The following is a 12,089-nucleotide window of genomic DNA, read 5'->3' on the forward strand; positions in this document are numbered from 1 at the left end:
AGTTCATTCTGGCCAAACCCTTGGGCTAATCCTTCTCTTTACACATGTTCGCACGCGCGCGCGCACACACACACACACACACACACACACACATGCACACACCCATGCATACATGTACACACGCACGCACATGCACACACATGAACACATGCACACATATGCACATACATGCACACATGCACACTTGCACACATACACCATCATTACCTATCAGAAAATATCTCGAAAGGAGCAGGCACAACCATTTATAGTTCCTCCTCTGAGCTCCTCCTTCACCCTTTGGTCTAAGCCACCATTATTTCTGTCACAGCAGGAAAAGGATGGTATCTTCTACTAAGTGGCTTTAGCTCTCATTTTTGTGGAGAGTGTTCTCATGTGGCATGCAGACTGATTCTGACCAATGATCTCTCTCCTTCACTGGACATGGCTCCTGTGCCATGCCAGTAAGACCAGGCCTTACACTAACCAGTAAGGCTCTTCTTGGTGGGTCCCTTACTGCCTTTTTGACTTCATGATCTGTCTTTCCTTCCTTGCTTCATTCAAGGTACTGCTCTCTCTCTCTCTCTCATATTAGGAGCAGAGTGTTGAATGTGTTTTCTAACCCAGAGCCTTTGCACTACCTATTGCACACTCTCCCTACAGAGACCCTCCTGGCATGCCCCTCCACAGTCACCACACTTTTAATTAAAGGAAGATTCATGGCTAATCTTTGTTGCAAATTTTCCTGGATTTAGAATAAACCTAGGAGGTTCGAAGACTGTTAGGGAGTTTTCAGAGAGCTACCTGCCTGTTTTTTGCAAGTGTGAACAAATGTACAACACATAATAGAATGTGTCCATGATAAATTACTGTTGAAAAATGAATTAAAAATTTCCTCAAATAGTTGATTGGCCTAGAAGGAAATTGACAGAAAATTAGTAAAGAAATATATATCCACATACTGTAAATGAAATAAAGTCACAAGCCCATCAGAAGACAGAATATTAATATATGGAGTGTGCCATAAACAAGTCCCATTAGGCACTAGATAGCTTCACAACTCAGAAACAGCAAGTAAACATAAGAGCAAATGTGAAATTTTGGGGCAAGGGCAAGACACTGTAGGAACAGGTGGCCTTTGCTAATGTGTTTTCTCTGTGACAGATGGTGTCTGCATTTTACAGCCTGCTTAGTTCTATCACCTCAAATGCTCCAGTCTCTTGTAAAACTCAACCATGATACACTATTGCATGATAGTACCTCACATTCCCAGCCATGAGCTACAGACTCCCAGGGACCACTGAGGTCTCTGTTCTCTCTAATGCAACAAACACAAAGACAGCAGCAGGATCCTGAAGGAAAGAGACATAAACACAGCTTTCATTTGGAGACCTGTAAGATCACACACAGCTTGTCTGTATTTAAGTTCTTAGCCAACCATACACACACCCACTAGTCATGTAAACTTTCCATAGGTGTGTGAAGGACAATGCAAGAGGATGTAAAACTAATACTATATCAAAGTTACCTTATGGGAGCCCTAAGGATAGACTTGGCTGGTGGGAAGAAAATCTTGACAAATGAAAAGGGAAAATAGATAGTATCTCTGAGAATTGAAACAATACAAAAACCCAGTAACACTTTCTCTAATGTATTTGTTTAAATTACTTTGTCACCATTAATTAAATTATAATTATAATCATCAAAACTTGCTGAAAATTAGAAATTGGTTTATGCAATTATTAAACTAGCAAGAAGACAATGTGGCTTTGGCTTTGAGGAATAAAAAAATGTGGAAACTTTACATAATCCTGGATACAGGGCCCAGATTTTATGCAAATTTGAAAAAAATGGAAATTGCCAAAGGCTGGCCGATCTTCCTTAAGAAGGCTTCAGGTACAATCTGAATTATTCTCTTTTTGAAGGTGCTTATAAAGGACATTTGGATGGATGGATGGATGGGTGGGTGGGTGGGTGGATGGATAGATAGACTATTGATAACATTGTTAGGAGAGGAGATCTTGTAAAAATTCATATAATTTCAACAAGATATATTATGATATATACTGCATCCTTTAGAAAATATGGGAATTTTCCCTGAGTGATAATAGGCCAAGATGGCTGCACAATCTTAGCTGGATAGATTTCTATGTGGAAACTGATGGGGAATTTCTACACCAGTTTAAGATAAGCAAAGGAAAACTTTTAATTTGAATGTACATACCACTCATAAGCATAAACTAAAAAAATCTATCACTAAATTACTCTTAAAATGGTTATTATGACAATGAATTATCAGCTGTAATTGTTAACATCAGTTAATAACAACATACCTAATGATGGTGACTCTTACATATAGTAAGTACAGAGACAGGGAAGCATAAACAGAAAAAGCAGATGCTGTGTCAGAAGGGAAACTGAATGAATCTCCCCAGGTGTGTTGTTCAGAGTCAGGTTTTGCTCTTATTTAACATGCTCCTGGTCTGTTCCAAGTCCTCAGCTCTCCCATGAAATTAATGAGGGTGGAATCAGACCTCTGCTTTCCTTCTTCCCTTCTCCATGCCATGCTGTTACATGTGAATTAATGCAGAACTGATGCTACCTAACACTCATCATAGTTGCTCTGCAACTACTGAGAAGGAATGAATGGAACGGTCGAGTTAGGGGGTTGTGTGGGTCAGGGATCATGTATTAAAAGTGATTCCTAAGGTGCAAGCTGCTACTAGTCAATGCTCTTCCAGTAAAAATAAAATATGCTCCTCCTCTTTGTCTCTTACACACCAGTAGGTAATAGCCATGTTTGTCATATTGATTGCAAAGCAGATTAAATTCTGTGTTATACTATCCCTCTAAATTCAAACGATCCTTAGTCTAATTGAGGTGCATTCATTACCTTGAGGAGCCAAAATGAGCTTTCCAGTATTCCAGATTTATTCTCTATCTTCAGGCAATACCCATCTGGGCTACTGCATTTAGTTGGACAGAAATATTAGTGATTTCTCAAAATTGCATATTATGCCCATGTTTTCAAATAACATCTTATTTCCATATTTACCTTCCCTGACTTCTCTCAGTACTGATAATATTACCTGAGGCCCAGTAAAGAATCATGTTCATTTTTCTTAAGTTCAAACACCAAACTTTTCTTGTATGAATCCATTAACAATCTATCAGTCCTGTGATTTCCAGTTAAAGAATATACTAGTTAATACCCGTGCCCTGAAAATCCTTTTTTAAGTGTTTTGCGTACACTGTAAGAGGAAAAATGTGTTCTGACTGCATTTCCCTATTTTTTTAAAATATCTTAAAAGGACTGAGTGAGTGATTTTAAAATGATGCCCTCCTGTATATTGCCATAGAATAAATGGAGAAAAATTGCTTCATAGTTAGATGTGCACAATTAAGTTAATTTTAGATGCCAAATATAATGTTTTTATGACATCCTGGAATTTTAATTGCCTTTTTCACCTTTTAAATAAAGTAAGCTAAAACCACCTTGAATATTAAACTTTAATTTTCCTAGACACTTGCGAATACTTTATTGACACACAAACTATTCAAGGAATTTCCTCGTTTTAACCTCCCTTTCTCAGTATCAGCCAAGGTAAAATTTTTTTGAGGGGATGTCAAATTATTTTTTATTATAGGTATTTAGAATTTTTCTGGGTTATAAAATTTATTTCCATTTGTTTCATTATGTAAACAAAACTATTTCAAAGGAAAAATATTTTGTTGTAAATAACGATATTTGATGTTGGTAACCTGTGTAAATGAGGAATGACAGGATGACTTTATGAGCTTCAGACAAGCAAATTTAGTTTGGAGATGCTATGGAGGACAGAAAATGCAGCATTTTGATCTGGTGTACTTGTCTGGAATTGGTTCTATAGTTTGCACATTACAAGTGACCACAATTAAACTTCTGCAGGACAAAAATCTCCACCTTGAAGTCATGACATACTCAGAAAACATACTACCTTCTCAATTAAAAAGATGTAATAATGTGAAAAGACTATGCTATATTTAATTTCACCTTTAAAAAAGACACGAAACCTATAATTTTGAGGATGTTTCCTGTTCTGTTGTTCTTATATGCTATCAGAATTCCTGGAATGTGTGTGTTTTACTTATGAATTGAAATAAAGCTTTTTAAATAAATAAGACACACTTGTGTGTACAGATTTATTCCATAGACTAAGATCTGAGTATACATAACACAAGTAGGAAACAAGACTGAATTTAGGTGGCTTTGAGAATGTGGACTTGAATATAAAGAAATATGTCAAACTATTATTTTCATTTGGAATTTGAAATTTAGGAAGATAAACTGCAATTTCTCCTCTGTTTTAATCATTAGAAATTAACAAAAAATATATGTGAGTGGTTTGCCTACAAGTATGTTTGGGTACCATGTGTGTGCCTGGTGCCCACTGAAGCCAAAAGAAGGCATCAGGTTCCCAGAACTGGAATTACAGACTGTTGTAAACTACCTTGTGGTTGCTTAGAATCAAACTCCTTGGAAGAGCAACAAGTGCTCTTAACACCATCTCTCCAACCCCCAGTAATACTGCTTTTATTTATAAGATCAAGACTAATCATATATTCATCCTGTTCATCCAATTCAAAAGTACTTAGCTTTCTCAAAGGTGAAGAAAATTAAATATCTGAGTATTTGTAATGCCATATATTCATTATATGCACCTCTGAGATTTATAAGGATATTTCCATACACGTAGACAATGCATTTTGTCCACGTTCATCTCATATCTCTCTATAGTCCTTTCTTTCCTACCCTGTTATCTCCCAAGTGTTCCACACAGCTCAGTTTCTGCTATGTTGTACTATATGCATTCATGATTCTATGTACCTACATAAACTCTAGAAGCCTGAGGTAGCAGATAATGCAACACAGTGGAGGCCTTGCTGTATGCTATTACCTCCAGCAACAAAAAATCTGGGTCCTTTTTAGAAGAATGTTAGGGTGGGAATGAATAAGGATTCGACTTTTATATCTACTAGATGGCTTCTTTCAAGACAGCAATTACTAGGAATGGACCATTACCAGTCCTTTCTGGTTCCTGGAATCTGTCTCAGGAGGGTTTGTGTTATTGACAGAGGTTTGTTTCCATAGCTCATATCCTTTTATTTTCTGTTAGATGCCCAGGATAAACTTGCTCATTATTACTTTTGTTTCCATAAAGAATAAAGCTGTCAAAACTTCTTTTTTAAGTACAACTCTTCCTTTTATATTTGATTCTAATGCTTTCTTAGTAACAATCCCTTGGCACATACCTTCTCCACTTTGATAGTACTCTCCCAGTGCTAAAAGAAAGGGCATCTGAAAAATTGTAAAGAACAAGGCTGCTAATTTGTCAGTCACAGTGTGAGTTCTTACACCATTTGACAGGATCAATGGCATGGTACAACCATTTGATTATGTATCATCTTTCATTCTATACTACATTTTTCCTTGAAGGATTGACTTTCTATAAACCTCAGTAGGTACTGGCTACACCAAAGTGCTCTCTGTCTATCCATCCATAGTTTTATGAGGGTATACATCTCTACAGGAGAGATCAACCATCAGAAGGCACATGTAAGAGTATACACTATGGATAAATTAATAAGTTCATTGATTTCACAATGTATGCCAAACACCTGTCTAAATGTGAATAACACACAGACTTGGGTATTGTGAACCCAACGAGGGAACCTGTCCTTTTTTATGCTTGGTGCAGTGTAGGCTGTGAAGTCATATTTATTCTGCCCCTCACCATGCAATAGCATATACACTGCACTCACAGCTATCCATATTTCTTTGCACATGTTACACACAGTCTGCTGCTGCCTTGGCTTTCTTATTTCCTCTCAAATTCTCAGTCTTAGATTTTGCAGACTAATCACAGACATCTGCAACATAATTAGCCCCTCAAGGTGTCTTCCTATAGGTTAAAATGAAGTGTGGCTAGGACACAGGGTGGTTATATGAAAGAGGTCTCATCCATTACTTTCACAGAATTTGTGTTACTTCTGGTATCATCTGTTCTAATCTTACAAAGCTTTATAAAAGTCAATTACCAACACCACCAAAAATTAACTCATGGTATTCCTTTTAATCTAAGGAGAAGAAACATTTGTTCTTACCAGAAGTACTTCTATCTAAATAATCTAAATAGCCAATGGAGAAGACAATGGGTGAGAGGCAACAGGATGCACATATGATGAAATGTGAACTGTCATAATTCAGTAGAAGAGAGACAAATAAACAAATGTGACATAGTTTTGAGAGGCCAATGAGAAGTCTGTGTGAAGGTTGACCATGACTGTCAACTTGATTAGGTTGAGAGATACTTGGAGAGACTAATAAAGTCTATCTCTGGGTGTGTCTGCAAGGGTAATTTTTAGAGAGGATTAACCAAGGAGGAAGTACTGCAGACAGCACTATCCAGGCGAAATAAAGGAGGCACAGATGATCTCTTTCTTTTTCCAGAAAGAGATTATGAAGAAATATGCTTTGCTATGACCTCCCTACAAGATGAGCTGAAACACCCAAATCCAGCTATAAGCCAAACTAATCCTTTCCTCTTCTTCCTGTGATCACGCCAGGTATTTTGTCAGATAGGTGAAAACAAGCAAACTCTGACTAACAATTTGAAAGGTGATTCATATTTTCTAGGCACAGTAGAAAAAGGCCTTCCTGAATGGAAGAGAGTAGACTCTTGGTCTTCAGTAAAGGACAGAATGCGTAGAGAATATGTTGCTATTTTCCTTCAATAATTACAGATATCTAAAACTCAGACTATACATGCACATTAGAGCTGGGGTTGAACTCAGAGCCTTGAGCATACTAAGCAATTCCTTTACCAACTGACCTACATCCTCTGCACATTCTCACAATGGCAGGGTGAAAATCCCTCTAATCATTTTAGCCATCAAATGTTATTCTACTAAATATGTACATGTCCCTTGACCTAGTTGTTTTCTATTGTGATAAAGACCATGACTAAAAGCAACTAAAGAAGGAAAGGGTTCATTTCATCTTACACTTCTAGGTAACATGAAAGTCATGGCAGAAACTCAAGGCAGGAACCTGGAGGCAGGTACTGAAACATAGACCATGGAGGAGCATTTTTTACTGGCTTACTCCGCATTGCTTACTTAGTTTGGTTTCTTATACACCCCAAGGCCATCTTCTCCTGGATGACACAGCCTCTAGTAAGATGGACCCTCCTGCATCAATAATTAATGAACAAAATGTCTCTGTAGACTTATCTACAAACTGGTCTTATGGAGACATTTTCATGATTGAGGTTCCCAGATGAATCCAGTTTGTGTCAAATTGACAAAATTTAATGAGGAGAGCCTATGACCTGTGGATTCTTTCATATGTACTCATTTTACAGCCTGTGGGCCTCATGTAGCCAGGGACAGTTATGAACTCAGCCCAATACAATTTATTCTTCTAAATTGATTACATGATTCTTTTTTAAAATTTTTTTCTCAGATTTTTTTTAATTTGAATTAGAAACAAGATTGTTTTACATGACACTCCCAGTTCCATTCCTTCTCCCGTCCTCCCCTACCATCCCCCCAACTAAAACCCTACCTATGTGCTTTCTGCTCCGCCTGGATGATGAGGCCTTCCATAGGGTATCATCAGAGTTTATTGTATCCTTTGGGATAGGGCCTAGGCCCACCCCCATGTGTCTTGGCTCAGGGAGTATTCCTCTATGTGGAATGGGCTCGCAAAGTCCACACCTATGCTAGGGATAAGTACTGAACTACTACAGCAGGTTCCATAGATTTCCTAGGTTTTCTCACTGAAACCCATGTTCCTAGGGTCTGGTTCAGTCCTATGCTGGTATCCCAGCTATCAGTCTGGGGAGCAAGAGTTCCCCGATGTTCAGGTCAGCTGTTTCTGTGGGTTTCACCAGCCTGGTCTGGACCCCTTTGCTCTTTACTCATCCTTCTCTGCATCTGGATTCCAGTTCAGTTCAGTGATTAGTTGTGAGTGTCTGCTTCTACTTCCACCAGCTGCTGGATGAGGGCTATAGGATGGCATATAAGTCAGTCATCAATCTCATTATCAGGGGAGGGCATTTAAGGTAGGTAGCTTCTCCTCTGTTACTTAGATTGTTAGCTGATGTCATCTTTGTGGATCTCCAGACATTTCCCTAGTGCCTGATTTCTCTGTAAACCTAAAATGTTTCCCTCTATTATGATATCTCCATTCTTGTTATCTACTATTCTTTGCCTGACTCAGACTTTCTGCTCCCTCATGTCCTGGGCATCCCTCCTCTTCTTCCCTTCTCATTCTCCTAGTTCCCTCCCCCTCTTCCCGTGCTTGCAATTTGCTCAGGGGATCTTGACCCTTTCCTCTTCTCCAGGGGACCATGTATGTCTCTCTTAGGGTCTCCTTGTTTACTAGCTTCTCTGGCAGTGTGGATTGTAGGTTGGTAATCCTTTACTCTATGTGTAAAATCCGCATATCAGTGAGTACATATCATGTTTGTCTTTTTGTGATTGGGTTACCTCGCTCAAAATGGTTTCTTCTAGTTCCATCCATTTTCCTGCAAATTTCAAGATTCCATTGTTTTTTTTTTTTCCACTGAGTAGTACTCCATTGTGTAAACGTACCAAATTTTCTCTATCCATTCTTCCGTTGAGGGGCATCTAGGCTGCTTCCAGTTTGTAGCTATTACAAATAGTGCTGCTATGGACATTGTTGAACAGATGTCCTTGTTGTATAAATGCGCTTCTTTGGGGTATATGCCTAAGAGTGGAATTGCTGGATCTTGTGGTAGACTGATTCCCATTTTCTTGAGGAGTTGCCATACTGATTTCCAAGGTGGCTGTACAAGTTTGCACTCCCACCAGCAGTAGAGGAGTGTTCCCCTTTCTCCACATCCTCTCCAGCATAAACTGTCATTAATGTTTTTGATTTTAGCCATTCTGACAGGAGCAAGACTGTATCTCAGAGTTGTTTTGATTTGCATTTCCCTTATGGCTAAGGATGTTGAACACTTTCTTATGTGTCTTTCAGCCATTTTAGATTCCTCTGTTGAGAATTGTCTATTTAGTTCTGTACCCCACTTTTTAACTGGATTGTTTGGTGTTTTGGAGGCTCGCTTCGTGAGCTCTTTGTATATTTTGGAGATCAGCCCTCTGTCAGATGTGGGGTTGGTGAATATCTTTTCCCACTCTGTGGGCTGCTGTTTTGTCTTGCTGACTGTGTCCTTTGCCTTACAGAAGCTTCTCAGTTTCAGGAGGTCCCATTTATCAATTGTTGATCTCAGTGTCTGTGCTACTGGTGTAATGTTTGGGAAGCAGTCTTCTGTACCAATTGATTCAAGGGTATTTCCTGTTTTGTCTTCTAATAGGTTCAGTGTGGCTGGGTTTATGTTGAGGGCTTTGATCCATTTTGACTTAAGTTTTGTGCATATCGATAGGCTTGGATCTATCTGCAGTCTTTTACATGTCCGAATCCAGTTATGCCAGCACCATTTTTGAAGATGTTCTCTTTGTTCCATCGTATAAATTTGAATTGTTTGTCAAAAGTCAGGTGTTCATAGGTGTGTGGGTTAATATCAGGGCTTTCAACTCATTCCATTGGTCTACCTGTCTATTTTTGTGCCAATACCAAGCTGCTTTCAGGACTATAGCTCTGTAATAGAGCTTGAAATCAGGGATGGTGATGCCTCCAGAAGTTCCTTTATTGTACAGGGTTGTTTTGGCTATCCTGGCTCTTTTGTTTCTCCATATAAAGTTGAGATTTGTTCTTTCAAGGTCTGTGAAGAATTGTGTTGGGATTTTGATGAGGATTGCATCGAATCTGTAGATTGCTTTGGAAAGATTGCCATTTTTACTATGTTGATCCTACCTATCCAAGAACATGGGAGATGTTTTCATTTTATGGTATCTTATTTAATTTCTTTTTTTAGAGACTTAAAATTCTTATGGTACAGGTCTTTCACTATTTTGGTTAGCATTAACTCAAGGTATTTTATATAGTTTGTGGCAATTATAAAGGGTGATGTTTCTCTGATTTCTTTCTCCACCCATGTGTCATTGGTATATAGTAGGGCAACAATTTTTTTGAAGTAATCTTGTATCCTGCCACTTTGCCGAAGGTGTTTATCAGTTGTAGGAGTTCCATGGTAGTTTTTCGGGTCACTTATGTATACTATCATATCACCTGCAGATAGTGAGAGTTTGACTTCTTCTTTCCCAATTGTATTCCCTTGATTTCCTTTTGATGTCTTATTGCTCTAGCTAGAACTTCAAGGATAATATTGAAGAGGTATGAAGAGAGTGGACAGCCTTATCTTGTCCCTGATTTTAGAGGAATTGCATTGAGTCTCTCTCCACTTAATTTAATGTTGGCTGTTGGCTTGCTGTATATTGCTTTTATTATGTTGAGGTATGTTCCGGTTATCCCTGATTTCTCCAAGACCTTTATCATGAAGGGGTGTTGGATTTTGTCAAAGGATATTTTGGCATCTAGTGAGATGATCATGTGTTTTTTTTCCCTCAGTCTGTTTATATGGTGGGTTACATTGATGGATTTGGGTATGTTGAACCATCCTTGCATCCCAGGGATGAAGCCTACTTGCTCATGGTGGATAATTTCTCTGAAGTGTTCTTGGATTTGATTTGCCAGTATTTTATTGAGAATTTTTGCATCAATGTTCATGAGGGATATTGGTCTGTAGTTCTCTTTCTTAGTTGTGTCTTTGTGTGGCTTAGGTATCAAGGTTATTGTAGCATTGTAAAACGAGTTTGGCAATGTTCCATCTGCTTCTATTTTGTGGAACAATTTTAGGAGTATTGGTATTAACTCTTCTTCTAATTTCTGGTAGAGTTCTACAGTGAATCCATCTGGCCCCGGGGCTTGTTTTGGTTGGGAGACTTTTGATGACTGCTTCCATTTCCTTAGAGGTTATAGGTCTGTTTAAGTTGTTTATCTGTTCTTGATTCAATTTTGGTAAGTGATATCTGTCCAGAAAATTGTCCATTTCCTTTAAATTTTCAAAGTTTGTGGAGTACAGGTTTTCAAAGCATGACCTGAACATTCTCTGGATTTCCTCAGTGTCCGTTGTTATGTCCCCCCTTTCATTTCTGATTTTGTTAATCTGTATCTTCTCTCTGCCTTTTGGTTAGTTTGGATAATGGTTTGTCTATCTTGTTGATTTTCTGGAAGAACCAACTCTTTGTTATATTGATTCTTTGAATTGTTTTCTTTGTTTCAACTTTATTGATTTCTGCCCTCAGTTTGATTATTTCCTTGTGTCTCCTCCTCTGGGGTGAATTTGCTTCCATTTGTTCTAGAGCTTTCAGCTGTGATGTCAACTCTCTGGTGTGGCTATTCTCTAGTTTCTACATGTGAGCACTCAGAGCTATGAACTTTCCTCTTAGTACTGCTTTCAAAGTGTCCCATAAGTTTGGGTATGTTTTGTCTTCATTTTCATTGAATTCTAGGAAGTCTTTAATTTCTTTCTTTATTTCTTCCTTGACCCAGGAATGGTGCAATTGCATGTTGTTCAATTTCCATGAGTTGGCAGGTTTTCTGCACTTTGTTTTGTTTTTTATTTCTAATTTTAAAGCATGGTGGTCTGATAAGACATGGGGGATTATTCCAATTTTTTTGTACCTGTTGAGGTTTGCTATGCTACCGAGTATGTGGTCAATTTTTGAGAAGGTTCCATGTGATGCTGAAAAGAAGGTATATTCTTTTGTGTTTGTATAGATAGTTCTATAGATGAATGTTAATCCCAATAGGATTATAACTTCTGTTAGTTCTTTTGTCTCTTTTTTAAGTTTCTGTCTGGTGGTCCTGTCCAGTGGTGAGAGTGGGGTGTTGAAGTTTCCCACTATAACTGTGTGAGGTCTTATTTGTGATTTGAGGTTTAACAACGTTTCTTTTACCAATGTTGGTGTCTTTGTATTTGGGGCACAGATGTTTAGTACTGAGACTTCTTCCTGATGGATTTTTCCTGTGATGAATAGGAAATGACGTTCTTCATCTCTTTTGATTGATTTTAGTTTGAAGTATAACTTGTTAAGATACTAAGGTAGCTACCCTGCTCTTTTTTTGGGTCCATTTGATTGGA

General features: G+C 38.2%; 1 protein-coding gene across 1 annotated transcript in view; it reads right to left on the bottom strand.

Annotated features, from left to right (window-relative positions):
• The window catches only part of LOC118239709 (sodium leak channel non-selective protein-like), a 153,023-nt gene that overhangs the window by 99,809 nt on the left and 41,125 nt on the right, over positions 1-12,089 (bottom strand). The gene's annotated exons all lie outside the window — the stretch shown is intronic.

Source organism: Cricetulus griseus (genome assembly GCF_003668045.3).
Source record: "Cricetulus griseus strain 17A/GY chromosome 1 unlocalized genomic scaffold, alternate assembly CriGri-PICRH-1.0 chr1_1, whole genome shotgun sequence".
Lineage (NCBI taxonomy): Eukaryota > Metazoa > Chordata > Mammalia > Rodentia > Cricetidae > Cricetulus > Cricetulus griseus.